Raw genomic sequence first — 13,631 nt, forward strand, 5'->3', positions numbered from 1 at the left:
CATCATCACAACATTAATATACTTCTTGTAGTGGGCATTCTATGTCACTATGACAGCAATTTTAGAAAAGAAGAAAATGAAGAACATACACTACTAGTCAAAATTTGGGACACACCTTCCCATTCAGTGTTTTTCTGTGTGTTCATGCTTTTCATGCAGTGACAATCATCTTAGGTGACTACCCCATGAAGCTCACTGACAGAAGGCCTAGAGTGTGCAAAGCAGTGATCAAAGCAAAGGGTGGCTAATTTGAAGAATCTAAGATATAAAAAATATTTTTGGTTCTTTCATACTTTTTGGTTTACTACATCATTTGTGTTAGGGTTAGTGCTCCATATGTGTCCATTCATAGTTTTGATGCCTCAAGTTCTAATCAACAATGAATCTACAAAATAGACAAGGAAATTAAGAAGCAACATTAAAATGAAGGTGTGTCCAAACTTTTCACTCTTAGTGTACATCAGATGTACAATATCAATCATGAACATTCTGGGTTACACAACAACAAAAGAAAGATTCACAGTTTTGAAGGACTCACTTTTTCATTTGTGTAATTTTACACATGTGGCTTACATCCTTTTACAAGTTTTCTATAATGTTTTGCCCCATGAATGTTTTTTTAAAGCATTAACATATTGTTAAATTTAAATATTCTGTTAGGAAATATACCTAACAAAATCTTTTTAAAGGTGTAAAATTTCCTATGCCATGATCTACAGAGTACTGAAACAAACACTGTCATAGGAACAAAAGTCCTTTTTTTAAAAATAAAAAAATATTATATTTATTTACATTTCTCTGCAACTGTTGGTTCTATGGTCTGCTGTTGTGGTCTGTGAGGCTGGGTCTGCTGTTGTGGTCTGTGAGGCCTGGTCTGCTGTTGTGGTTTGTGAGGCTGGGTCTGCTGTTGTGGTCGGGTCTGCTGTTGTGGTTTGTGAGGCTGGGTCTGCTGCCGTTGTGGTCTGTGAGGCCTGGTCTGCTGTTATGGTCTTTGAGGCTGGGTCGGCTGCTGTTTTGGATTCGGTTTGTAGAGCTGTAGCGTGTTCTGGTGCTGTAGCACTTGTGGCTGGTTCTGGTGGTTCATTCTCTTTCTGTGCTGTTGCTCCTGACTCTGGTTCTGATACCGTTATTGGTATACCTTGTGGAACTGGAGATGGATGTTGTGTTTGAACTGGTAGTGATGTAAGTGATGCCATTGGTGCTGTAGCCTGTGTAGCTCTAGGAGGAGGTGGTGGTGCTACCGCCACTGGTGCTGCTGTAGCCGGTGAAGCTAGAGCAGATGCTGGTGCTGCTGGACCTGGTTGTGCTGTTAGTAATGTGGCTGCTGTTTTCTTTAAACCCCGGTGTGGCACTCTTGGCATGCTGTCTTTGCTTAACTTTAGGTGGTCAATATTTACTTTTGGAATGATTGTCCCATTGGAATCCTGAAGATCTGCACTTTTACCTTGGATTGCTGTAATAATGTAAGGGCCTAAAAAGTTTGCTTCAAGTTTCCCCCCTTTCCTCTGCTGGCTTCTTATGTTAGCTCTTAAAACTTTGTCACCAACTTTGAAGACGACATCTCTGTTCATCATTTTTATTTTGCCCTTTGTTTTTTCCTGAGCTTAGACCACATTGTCCTTCACCAGTTCCAACAGTTTTTGATGCTTTTGAATGTCTTCCGACACCTCCTCCTGCCCCACAATGTCTTCCACACTCTCATCAACCTTTGAATCAAAAGACATGTCTATCATTACTATAATTTGTGTAAGATACACAGATAATACATAAAAGAACTGAGAAATACAGTGAAAATTTACATTAAGTGTCTTTGGTAAGGTTTTAAGACACAATGTATTTCTGGCAAAGCTTCAGTGTATCCTGGGATTGATTGGACATGAAGAAAACTGTTATTGAGGGGTGGAACAATCCATAGAAATATTCAGTGGTGTAGTGCTTTTATGGCGGTGACATAGCATCCATTGAATCTGATCTGCCTGCGCCTCAAAAACTAAAAAAGTTTCGTTGTGTGGGATTTCCGTGTAGTTTGTCACAGACAAAAAGACATACCATGAACTCTTCTGGGATTTCGGAAGGATAGCGAGCCTCTCTGCCAAGCATTAGGTAATAAGGCGAGTATTTGGTAGTCACTTGTTTTTTAGTTCTGAGTCCAAACATTACAGCATCCAGATACTCATCCCACATTTCTGGTTGGTCGCCAACGACTTTACACAGGGCTCTGACAATGAAAGCACATAGAAGACATTCATATGAAAGATCATTTAAATTTTTTAATAGTTTAATGTCATGCATTAATGTTTTGTTTGAAGGGAACCCCCATAAATGTATAACATGTACTCCAAGAATTTACCTCTGGATGGTGCCATTCATTTTCTCCACCAGCCCATTCGTTTGAGGGTGATAGGGGGAGCAGAGGCTTCTTTTAATTTTTAACAATCCGCAAACCCTTTTGTTGCGCTGCAAAAGACAGTTATATACACTGGCTATAAGCACATTACAATAAGAATTTAAATAAACAGCTGTCATACTAATATCTCAACAACAGATTTATAAAGACCAGAAAATTAACCATTTTCAAAAAATTATTCAAATATGAGTTCACATATTTTTGCCAAAGACTAAAGTACTTACAGAATTGACAAATTCTTTGCCTTGGTCAGTAAGAATCATTTTCGGGGCTTCGAACTGGTGGACGAATTTTATGAGACAGTTTGTCACTTCCCCGGCTGATTTTGACTTTAAAGGGTATGCTTGTGGCCATTTTGTAAAATAATCAATAAAAACACATATGTATTGATGTCCTTTGTTGGTTTCAGTAAGTTTTCCAATGAGGTCCATCCCAACCTGCTCAAATGGCTGAGAGACCTTAAAAAGAAAATCATAGTTAAGTTAATAATACTGAAATTACACCGTCTACTGTTATAATTTTTTCAAGTATATAATCAGTAGGTTTCTAAGCAATGAAAACATTGTGTAATTTAATGTGATTATTTGCTATGGTCGATGACTAACCTTTATCGGAAAGTATTCTGCTATTTTTTTAATTGTTGCAGCACTTGCCTGGCAAAGTGCGCACTGGGAAACCTAATCAAAAATAAAAGCAATTCAATAACAAACACAAGAGTTGATGATCAAGGTTTACATAACTTATTTTGAGAGATACAGAAACATTGCTGTGTTCCTCTTAAAATAATTTAGCTGTAGTCGAATTACATAGAGTTTGTTTTGGAGTACCCACCCAATTATTGATGTCCACTGACATCCCTGGCCAGTAGAACCGCTTTGAAATGGCTTCTCTTGTTTTTGTTTGCCCGCAATGGGCCCCAGTAGGACTGGCATAAAAATCTGAAAAAAAATTGTGTTTGCCTCATCAGCCCCACAGACTACCGTTGTCTTTATGGTTTTGTCTGTGCCTTTGTAGCGCCAGTAAAACAGCTGCTCCCCTAAACATAAACAAGAAAATAGAAAAGTTTATTATAGCTGTTTAAACCACGACAGGTCTATATGTGGTAAAAGTCATGACAATACATCTTGAATGTAATGAATCAATTATGTATGTGATATAATTTGGGGGTGACTATTGGACTGGTTCTCTATATTTATGACAGTATGACTACTTCAGAAACCAAAAAGATTAAGCCACACACAAGACTGTATTACTGATACTAAAAAAAGTGATGGGTGTGTAAAGTCATTATGACTAATGGCCTTCAGATATCATGGATTTATTTTTAATACAAATATCAATTCGAAGTAGTTTAATTCCAAATTTCGTGCTGTCAGTAAGTTTCCACATATGTAATTTAAAGACATAAAGACATAACAGTGGGTTCACCTGCATAAAAGGGTGTGGCACATACCACTCCAAAAGTAATGAAAAAGTTTGTGGCTGTAAAAGTGTGAAAAGCGCTATATAAATAAATTTTACTTACTTACTACTTAATTACGACATAATATATTGTAGTTAAGCTATAAAAGGACAAAAACAGTTCTTAGTTAATGCTGTCTACTTAATAGCAAACCTTAAAACTTTTACTTTAATAAACGCACATGTGCCTATTAACGGGGTTAACTAGGTCAAAGAAAGGTCAAGCTAATTAAATCGGTTAGTGCAAATTAAGACTACACATTATGCCATTGTATATGTGTTAATATATATGTATTGATGACATTTATAAACGCTACAAAGTTGCAGTTATTACCTTCAATGTCGTAAATAGCAGCTTTTCTTCGGAGAAGAAATTTCTCTTTCTTCGTAAAAAGCGCTGGATACTCGCCTTTCAGTTTATATGCAACCAAAATCTTGTACTCGTCTGGTTCCATCCTCTTGTGGTGTTTGTTATTTTCGAAAACAAATTGTAAAAAAATCTTCTAGTTAGCTCAGAGGCACTCTGGTTTTCGGTTCATGCGCACAATGTGAGCTAATTTGCATAATTGATTAGGAAAACCCACGTGACCGGAGATTTTGGAAAAATTTGACAATGTCGGAGTCGAGTAGGCCTACGAAAGGTTGGCCAGAACTAACTTGCCAAATTTTGAAAAGCCCTGTTACTTACAAAGACGATAAATATATATATTTAAATGTTGTTTTAAATTTTATTTATTTACAAAGAAAAACTCTGCCAATGTGCATCATCATAGATTGGGGGGGGGGGCACACATTTTGGCAGCCGATGCCATACAGCCTGATAAATTTTGTATCCCTCCATAACTTTTGCTGTGAATAAGACATCTTCTCCAAAGTTACTGTACTTATTGGTTATACTGAGATTGATTTTGCAAATAAACTCATTCGTGATAGCTTCGCTACAAAGTGTAAACCGAGTGTAAATTCACTGGAGAGCGACGTGTTTCCATGATCGCATCTGGTTTTACAGTATTATAGTATCAAAGTCTTTTTCTAGACAAAGTATTCCCAGCAGGTTATTTCAGTGTACAGTATAAGGTAAACTGTCTTCCACACGGCACATTACAATGTCACGAAACTAATATTAAATTCATCGAGTCTGCTGTTTTCCAGCTTTTACTCTTTATCGCGTCGACTGCAGATCAGTGACAAGTAGCGTACAGAACGGAGCTGGGCAAGTGGCTCCTCCTACTTTGCGCGCTCCCGTGAATGGGGAAACAATTTTTAACTACTTTGGCACAACACCGGCACGGGCGTCTGCACAGAGTGGATCTCCTCCACTCCAGCGCCATTGGGGAGCGCTGGTGGGGGTGGCGGTGGTATCGGGCAGGACCGGATCAGCGCCGCCAGATACTCCATCCTCTGCAGGTGGCGTTCAGTCTGGTCCTGCAGATCTTCCCGCCTGCGGCGCCACACCGCCGCCTGCTTCTGCTGCGTGGCCGCCAGCTCGGCCACCATTCTCGCCAGCTCCTCCCTCTGCTGGCCCACTCCTGGATCTGCCGTGCCTCCAGTCCTGGGTTTCAGCACCACTGTAAACGACCACGGCAGACCCAGTGGCATTTTAACCATTCTTTATTAATACTGGACGGTTGCTGTTCACAATACACGTAGAGCTGCAGCTCTCCCGCTGCCTGCTCAACATCACCACAACAACATGATGATTTTCGTTCCACTTCTCACGTGTACACCACTTTTCATTGGTCTTTCACGTGGAATTCCAATAAAATTGATTCATGTTTGTGGCTGTAATGTGACAAAATGTGGAAAAGTTCTAGGGGGCCAAATACTTTTGCAAGCCACTGTAAATATGGATTTCCATGGGGTTCTCTGCTGGTACCAATTCTATTTACATTATAGAAGCTGTCCTTTGGGAGTATTATCAGAAGGCATACCATACATTTAACATACTTTGCTATGCTAGATGACACCTAGCTCTATCCTTCCATGAAGCCAGATGACGCACAATTACGTATACTATAGGAATGTCTACTACAGGAGGACACAGCAAAGGACAAAGAAAGATACAGACCATACGTTCACAGGGGGAGATTAGTGCAGTGGATAAACCTGCGTGAAACTCAGAACAACAAGGGCAGATGGGCAATAATGGTGATAGATTTCATCTGAAAGGCAGGCAGAAGGTCTGTACTGTCAAAAGAGACACCAGTGGAAGTGGCAGATGCAGACTTTGTGGGCTCAAGCTTAGGCAGCATGGAGTGGTCTGACTCAGAGATGAGTGACTGTAAAAGCTCTAAATGGGACCCTCTGGATTGGGTGGGTGCTCAGCAATGTTCCCTCTAATTTTTCACGTGTCTGAGTGAACACACAAACTCCCTGAGCGGTCCCTTGGACCACTGTGAGCGACATCAGACGTGTGCACTGTGGTCACGCCGGCATCTAATCCATCCAAGTTACATGGTTTATTAAAATAATCAAATTACAGCATTTATGTTAGACTACTTTTAATTAACTGCTTTAGCCCACTTACAATGAAAATTTAAAAAAAAATCTAGTCATTGACCTGTGTAGTGCGTTAACACTATTGGAAGTAAAAATAACTTGAACTCCAATTTTGAAAACACAACTTTCTTTCTTTTTATTTTTTATTTTTATTTTTATAAAGCTCTGACTTGTATTATGAGTCTGTGGTCTGGGAGATAGTCCTGTAACTCTCTGTCTGCAAAATACAGGATATAATGACCAATGTTGGGCAATTAATTATATAGTTACTTCTTCAAAAAAGTAACTCAGTTTGGCAAACAACAAAGTTTTTTGCAGCTTCTTTTTTTAAATGCAGCCAAGGCATTTTTAAATACACATTTCAAACTATTTACAGAACAATCAGGTGTTCTGCATCAAATTTGATGCCACACAAATTATTTGTGTCACTCAGATTTAACTGTACCAGTTCTGAGAGCCTGGCAGAAAAATCTATACCTAGATATCTAATGCTACCTGACTGTAGTAGTTTTATTATAAAATTAACAAAAAGTGAGGGGGAAGATGGCAAAGGACTGGTTGTTACATAGAGCTTTTCTACTCTGAGCACACAAAGCACTTTACACAGCTTGTGTCACTCACACAATCCCTTTTTTCTATGCTCTTTCTATAGAAGTTCTTTCTATGTAACATTCACATGTATTCACACTCTGATGGATACATCAGAGAGCAGCTTGGAGTTAGTATCTTGCTAAAGGATCTTTGGCATGCAGACTGGAGCAGAAAGGGATTGAATCATCAGCCTTCCCATTAGTAGGTGACCTGCTTTATCTTATTTATTTTTTGGTGTGTATGATTGTTTGTATCTCTTTGCTGTACATTGGTGTGTTTCTGTTTGGTATGGCTATTACGATGCTTTGCGTTTATGTGGTAAACTGCAGCACTAAAGGCAGAGCATACAAAACTAAATGCAGAAGGAGAAGAGAAAAGACGTGAAAGGTGACAAGAGGAAAAAGGTAAAGCAACTACCAAAAAAACAATTATGCGTGACCTAAAATCAATAAGAAAAACAACAAGAAAAACAAAACAAGCCAACAAAAAAGACTCACTGTTGTTTCTGGGTCTTCTTCTGCCTTTTTTTTGGTATTCCTGAAAACACCCAGTTGTACCTCATGTAGTGGATCTGGAGCTCAATAACGGATACTTTGATTTTTTTTTTTTTCGAAGAGTCAGGTCATCACACACCAATTACTTAAACTGCAGGGTTAGGGTTAGGCGAGGTTAGGCTTCCCTTCATTGGCTTCCTGTTAAATCCAGAATTGAATTCAAAATCCTGCTCCTCACATACAAGGTCTTAAATAATCAGGCCCCATCTTATCTTAATGACCTTGTAGTACCATATCACCCAATTAGAGCACTTCGCTCTCGCACTGCAGGCTTACTTGTTCCTAGAGTATTTAAAAGTAGAATTTGTTAGGTATTTTGATACCATAGTAGCATTTACAGGATATTGTTTTATACAGGAAAACTGTTACTCAATAAGGCCCAACTACTAGTTGTTTTTCTCTTTCTCTGTGACCCAAGAATTAATGTGTAGGACTCACAAGCTGGTACCCCAAGGTCGAAAACACCACAGAGATGAGACCACTTCCTTACTCCCATCCTCCCTTTTTCTTTATCTCCTGGAAAAGGCTCGTTAAAGGCTAGGTGGTTTGTTTCAGAATTCACTGATGAAAGAACTCTGTATTCTATGTCTAGGAGTGTATTTTGCTGGGATGATCATAAATTATAGCTGAACTGATAAACTACACACAGGATACTTCTTGGCTCACAAGGCAGGAAGACGTTTCCTTATTTGGTCTGTACCGGTTTGAACTGGGAAAGCTGACACACGAACCTTTTTTTTCATCTATATAAACTGCTGTGTATCAAATAAACCTTTGAGTCGATTGGGAAGGCAACCTAAAGCAGTCTCTGTTTTCTTGTTCTCCCAAGCTGCTCCCGAGCTCGTACTAACACGCTGAATGGCATACCTGAGTGTTACTTTAAATAATTAGGAATCTTAGAAGGAAAGGACAAAACTCTGCTTATCGCTCACGCCACGGAGGAAACCCGGGATGGCAATTTCCTTCAATTTTGGTGTCAGAAGTGGGATCCGCTGACAGAAGGTAAATATGCGTCTTTCATATTTATATAGAGACCATATTATACCTCTCTCAGTGATCGATCCATAAAAAAAAAACGGGATATGCTGACGAAGTTTCACTTAGTGATCCAGAGAGATACACTGACTGACTTCCTCAGTCCCCGAATAAAGTAAATTAACCCTTGTGTGGTGTTGGTGGACACAGGAAGTTGCCTGTTGTCTTGAATATTTTAATTTTGTTTAAGTTGCTCACTCAAAAGAGTGACACAGGAAGCTGCCTGTTGTCTTAAATACTTCTCGTTAAGTGAGAAGTTGCTCAGAAAGAGTGACACAGGAAGTTGCCTGTTGTCTTAAATACTTCTCGTTAAGTGAGAAGTTGCTCACCAAAGAGTGACACAGGAAGTTGCCTGTTATCTTGAAACGTACGTTAAAAAGTGAGAAGTTGCTCACTCACAGAAAGCTAGTAAATAATTAAATTTAATTTTGTTAAAAAAAAAAAAAAAAAAAAACGAAAGAAAACTGAAAACGGGTCTCACAGACCCGATTACCATACAAGGGTTAAAAGCAGTAAATTAAAAGCAGAAAGACACAGGAAGTTGCCTGTTGTTTTACGAGAAGTTGCTCGTTAAGCGAGAAGTTGCTCGCTAAGTGAGAGTTGCTCACACAAACAAAAAATTGCTAGCAATAAATTTAAAGTGACCTCAGCTGTGCCGCAGCGAAAATACTAACATAAATCCTTCAAGCGTGTAAACCCCTCTGGAAATCACTGAACATGGGTCAGAATAATTCAAAGACCACAGACAGGTCCGATAAAAAATCAAAATTACCTGTAAAACCAAAAAAAATTAAATTTAAAGTCTCAAACAACAGCTCAGTACGACTCCCATTTCCAGTTACGTGTAACCCACGTCCACGAATCGGCGAAGACTTCCATGATTACGTATCCAGAACATGCGGAAGTGCTTATGTGACTGACTTTGTTTACAACTTACGGACTGTGAGTACAATGCATTCTAATCTCTTTTCGGAGCCTTATCCCGAACGATTATCGCCAGAAACCAGGTCAGTAGAAATGTTGAATATCATTTGTGATAAGAAAAGTAGTCTGCTTAAAAAGTCCTGTAGAAAATATGATAGAATGCCGCGACGTGATGCATCAAATGTTACCGCTATGGAAAAAGGGACCGGAACCAGGCGTAGATGCTTTAACATCAAATAAAACTAGTGCAGGCTCTAGCAAAGAACATAAACCTACTGCAGGAAAAGCTAGTCTTGCATGCTCAGCCATTCAGCCCACAGCCCCGCCGCCTTACGAAGATGAGACCGAATTAATAGTTACTGCAGCAGCCGCATGCAAACAACGTGAGCGCTTTGATCCAACCAGCTTAAAAGACAGTGACAAAAAATCTGAATCACATGCAACGGATCTTAGACACCTAATTGAACAAGATCAGGAAAAACAATATATACGCCGCAAGGAAGAATTAGCAGAACATAAAAAAAAGAGAGAAAAACTTTTGAAAGAAGAATGTGAGGAACTTATGAAGAACAATTCAGACGTCTATGAAGAAAAACTTTTGCATCAGGCAGTGTCCACAATAGACACCCACATGAAACGCCACGATATCGTAGCTAGAGGTTTAGAGGTAGCTAAAGAAATACCTGTTACCCGAACTTTAATAAAGACTTATCTAAAAGGAAAAAAAGGAAAAACAAAGCCGGAATGACAAAGGTCCTCACGCCAACACTCGCGGTAGTAAACAAACAGACCCAAAGCATGATAAAGCATCCACAACTGCAGAGTTTTTGTGGGTAAATAATGACAAAATCACCGATTTCTTTAAGAATCTAAAGAAATTCCTGCTAACAATGTCCAGAGACAAAATTGACTTAAATGCAGTAACTATGTGTAAACAGAAGCCTGATGAATCTATCCTAGTATTCATAAAACGCTTTATGCACTGTTGGACAAGCTAGAGGTGCAAATTTAGCTCAGTTTTCCAGCAGCCGCAGACACCCAGAGCAAAAATGAATTTGTGTATTTAATTTAACACAAAGGGTGAAATGTTTGCTGACACTGATAACAGCTTATGTTTTCTCTGCCCTATGTACCGACATGATGGAGAAGGAACATCCTCTGTGTCAGCTGGACCCTCAGCAGAGAATGAACTCAACATCCTTTTTGTCCGGTACTCTATGTCACACACTGTGCCAAAAAAACGTGTACAGACGCCACTAACAGGTAATCCCATGACTGGGAGCCACACTTTTGTTTCTCTCACACTTTTCAACAACATGATAACTGCTCACACAAGTGAAGGTCAAACAGTGATTTTGTTACATAACTCAGACATAGGTTACGAAATATGTCGTCACATAGATCTAACCTAACCTATCCACTGTACTATTTCTGCAGTTACATTGCCAGCTGAATACCAGAATATGACATTGTGGTCTAAAAGTGAGAATGATATAGGATTTATTGACTGTACACTTTATCACGTACACCTATTAAAACAATAAGCCAGTATATGTCAAGCAGTATCCCATTTCTGTCGAAAAAGCCTCAGCCCTAGATGTCATCATAGGAGATTTATTGACTAGAGGAGTAATAAAGCCTACAGTATCTCCATATAATACTCCTGTCAATCCTGTGCCAAAGCCTAACAAACCTGGCGTATGGCGTTTCATACAAGACTTAAGGCAAATTAATGCAGTCAACATTCCTCTGCCACCTCTCGTTTCAGATGTTCACAGCATATTGACATGCATTGCATCACACATAGAAATAAGCAGTACACTTGGACTCGTTTGCCCCAAGGCATGATAGACAGCTCTGCTGCTTTCTCAATGGTGCTTCACTCCTCCAGGGCTGCACCCTGATCCACATGTGGATGACCTCCTCCTCTGTGCTGAAAGTGAAAAACTATGTCAAACTGCTACACACATGCTTCTCCAGCACCTCCAAAAGACTGGCCACAAAGCATCAGCAAAGAAAATGCAGTACTGTCAGACTTTTGTTCAATATTTGGGATTCACACTGTCTCACGGAAAACGTTCCATGACTGCAGACAGGGTCAAAGCTGTGACCTCTGTCCCTCGGCCCACTACACAGAAGGAAATGTTGTCCTTCCTGGGCATGGTGAACTATTGCAGACAGTGGATACCAGACTGTTCTTTTCATGACCACATTCTGCGTGACTGTTGTAAAAAAGACAAGCCTCCTCGAATACTGTGGTCCACAGAAATGACTGCCTCTTTCAATGCATTACAGGGAGTGCTGACCTCCGCCACTCAAAGGTGCTGCCTGAATTGTTCAGGAATGCCGGCCTGCCTGAGGGCAGTAGCAGCTTGCTCTATCATGATAAGGGACTGCGAGAAGCTCACACTCTCACATGACACTATTCTACACACCAATCACCAGGTCACGACCATTGTAGCAAACATAACTAAACAACATATGCAAATCTCACTATAAAAGCGAGCAGCACACCTGATTCGCCAGCACATTTATTGATCCTATGCTATGTTCTTCTGACCGACAGGATGGCTCAGACAGGCTTGACGATCATGACTGCATGACACGTATACAGGAATCCACAGCACCACGTCCAGATTTAGAGCAGACACCTATCCCAGACTCAGCCACGGTTTATGTGGACGGGTCCTGTTCAAGGCCGAATGACAACTCATTTCTTTGTGGCTATTCAGTGGTAACAGTGCCTGACATCATACTAGAGGCTCACTCATTACCATTTCACTCAGCACAAAAAGCAGAGCTCATGGCTTTAATACGCGCCTGTGAGCTACATTTGGATAAGCATGTGACGATTTACACAGACAGCCGCTATGCATTTGGCGTTGTGCATGACTTTGGCACATTGTGGAGACAAAGAGGATTTAGATCTGCTGATGGAAAATAAATTGCTAAATTATGATTTTGTGCAAAGACTTTTTCAGGCTATACAGCTGCCATCGGCCGTTGCAGTTGTAAAAATGAAAGGACACAGTACAGCTGACACAGACGAAGCAACAGGTAATGCCTTAGCAGACGTGACAGCCAAGGCTGCAGCTGCATCACAGCTCCCACCTCCGCAGGAAGTATTATCTGTGCCCCTACAGCTGTCACTTGTTAAACTCCCAGACTATTTAGGAACAAATGTTGATTTAAAATTCATACAAGAGCAAGCCTCTGCATGTGATTACACCTATTGGGAGAATAATGACTGTACCTTAGATAACAGAGATGGCTTATCCAAAATCTTAAGGGTTTGATTGCCCTCCCATATTCCCTGGTGCCAGTCCTTGCCCGACATTTTCACTGTGTGAGTCATGTCGGACAAAGAGGGGTAATAGGGGCAATAAAATTAAGATTTGTAATTGAGAAAACATCACATGCAGTAAAAAGCATATTAGCAACCTGTTTAACATGTGCGCGAACTAATGTAGGAAAATCAAAAGCGAAACATCAGCATTTACCACAACCAGATTTTCCATTTCATACATTACAAATTGATTTTACACATATGCCAGCGCAAGGAAGCATCAAGTACTTACTGGTAATAGTGGATCAATTTAGTAAATGAGTAGAAGCTTATCCAACCTCAAAAGAAACTGCAGAAGTAGTCTGTCAAAAGTTGAGCAATGAAATAATACCCAGATTCGGAATACCTCACCAGATTAACAGTGATAGAGGATCTTCATTCACATTAGAAGTAATTCAAAAGTGTGCTAAAACTTTAATGACCTGGGTCAAATTACTTCCTCAAGTCCTGTGTGAGATTAGAATGACTCAATCTACAGTAACCAAATTATTTCCATTTGAAATAAGACTATTTCCAACACCATGGTCAGCTTCCAGAGGGGCACCGCTAGTAGAAGGTGATGTATATTGCATTGTCCACTGATGTTCACAACCTGGTAGAAAAACTGAATAATAACTATCAGAAAGTTTGTCTCTCTCAGCCTTTCCCCTCCACAGTTCCACCAGTGGAGACAAGGAGATGCATGTTGGAGAAGCCACTAAAACCAAGGACACTCTGGGAGGCCGCGCGTGTTCCAGCCCCAGACTGTACTGGCAGTGACGAAGAACCAGCATCCTCACAGACGGACAACCTCAGTGGATTCATGCCAGCAGGG

General features: G+C 40.1%; 1 long non-coding RNA gene across 1 annotated transcript; it reads left to right on the forward strand.

The window, feature by feature from the left end:
- Positions 1-7,824: 7,824 nt before the first annotated feature.
- On the forward strand, positions 7,825-13,312 carry LOC308386940. The gene is made up of 2 exons (XR_013969879.1): positions 7,825-8,514; positions 9,386-13,312. It is a non-coding gene; the product is annotated as an uncharacterized lncRNA (long non-coding RNA).
- Positions 13,313-13,631: the final 319 nt, after the last annotated feature.

This window comes from Rhamphochromis sp. 'chilingali' (genome assembly GCF_963969265.1).
Source record: "Rhamphochromis sp. 'chilingali' genome assembly, chromosome: 19".
NCBI classification, from domain to species: Eukaryota; Metazoa; Chordata; class Actinopteri; order Cichliformes; family Cichlidae; genus Rhamphochromis; species Rhamphochromis sp. 'chilingali'.